Source organism: Dama dama, chromosome 1 (genome assembly GCF_033118175.1).
Source record: "Dama dama isolate Ldn47 chromosome 1, ASM3311817v1, whole genome shotgun sequence".
NCBI classification, from domain to species: Eukaryota; Metazoa; Chordata; class Mammalia; order Artiodactyla; family Cervidae; genus Dama; species Dama dama.
Window position 1 is genome coordinate 43,583,927 of NC_083681.1, and position 1,814 is coordinate 43,585,740.

General features: G+C 44.2%; 1 pseudogene; it reads right to left on the minus strand.

The window, feature by feature from the left end:
* Positions 1-333: 333 nt before the first annotated feature.
* On the minus strand, positions 334-1,603 carry LOC133048801 (G2/mitotic-specific cyclin-B1-like; annotated as a pseudogene).
* Between the last annotated feature and the right edge of the window lie 211 nt (positions 1,604-1,814).

Consider the following 1,814-nt stretch of genomic DNA (forward strand, 5'->3'; position numbering starts at 1 on the left):
AAGTACATCAGGATTTCAAGTGCCTTCAAGAGCTTAGAAAATCATCTTAAGTAAAGCCAGGCACATAAAACAAAAACCAAGAAGAACCAATTGTACATATTAGTTGGGTCCCCAGGTAACTGAAAATTGTTTGTTTGTTTGTTTTTAAACCATCCCCACCATACCTTTAAAACAGGTTTTATCCTCACGGGGAAAGTAGCCATGTTCAAATGAGTTAAGGGATAAGTAAAAAGGAATACAACTTTATTAAAAGTAAATAAATGTAACATATAACATGTACAGATAGCACATGGTGCCAATTTTATTTGCAGATAGTATCCCAAAGTTCACAAGTTACACCTTTGCCACAGCCTTGGCTAAATCTTGAACTAGTGCAGAATTCAGCTGTGCTGATCTTAGCATGCTTAGATGTGGCATACTTGTTCTTGATAGTCATGTGCTTTGTCAGCCCACGATTCACCATGACCATATTTTTGCTAGGTGTTGCATAACAACAAGAAGGGATTCTTCAGTGTATGACAGTAATGCTGTAGAGTTGGTGTCCATTCACCATTATCAAGAATTTTCAGTGCCAAGCAAAAAGCTCCCGCTGCAATTTGAGGAGGAAAGTACACCATATTGTAGTCCAGTATAGTTAGTTCCATCAGATACTTGGCCAGATTATATAGCTCAACATCAACCTCTCCAATCTTAGATGCTCTCTGAAGGAAATGCAGGGGTAGAGGGTGACCCTGACTAAAATTTACAGCTCTTAGAATCTTCATTTCCATCTGTCTGATATGGACCTTGGTGTAAGTGTTGTCAGTCACAAAGGCCAAGTCACTGATTTCTGGAGGGTACGTTTCCTCGTATTTGCTTGCACCAAACATGGCAGTGACTCCAACCAGCTGCAGCATCTTCTTGGGCACACAATTATCCTGCATGAACCGATCAATTTTGGAACAGTCATGTACATGTTCTCCTGCCGAAACCTGAATTTCATTTGAACATGGGCTTGCCAGTCAATTAGGATGGCTCTCATGTTTCCAGTGACTTCACGACCCTTTAGGTATTTTGGTTTGACGGCTTGCTCTTCCTGAAGTTGTCTCAGATAAGCATAGATATCTTTTACATATTCACTACAGAGGTTTGGATACACTCCGTCTTCTGCATCCACATCACTTACTGCAAGAATTATATCCGAGAAAGCCTGACACAGATATTCTTCTGCAGGGGCACAACCAGATGTTTCCATGGGGCTTGGAGAGGGAGTATCGACCAAAATGGGCTCAGGGGAAAGTTTCTCTTCCTTAACAGGCTCCGGTTCTGTCTCCAGCCCCAGCTGGGGCTCCGACACAGGTACTGGAGCCTTTTCCAGAGGCTTTGTTCCTTTTTTAGCAGTAACTTTTCCTGCAGCTATAAGTTTTTGCTTCCTTTTTCTGGGGCAGTTTGCCTGCGGCTGTTCACTGACTTTGTTACGGATGTCTCCAAGAGCTGTGTCGGGGCCTCAGCCCAGGCTTAGAGGTTGCAAGAGTGGCCACAGCAAGCGCTTTGCCCCTGCCATACTGATCTTCAGCTTATTTTCAGCATGAGTCTTCGTGTCCCTGGTGATCCGAAGCACCATGGCTTCTTCTGCACCAGGGGGCAGCTCAGTGGGGATGAGGAGAGCACTGGAGCCCCGGGCCAGCCTGGAACTTGATGGGTGTGCCACAGGCCAACCTATTGTCTGCATTTTAAAAGAATTTTTTTCTTTTTTAAATTTTGGGCTATGGTGCATCTTCATTGTCCCACATGGGCTCTCTCTAGTTGCAGTGTGCAGGCGTCTCATTGCGGTG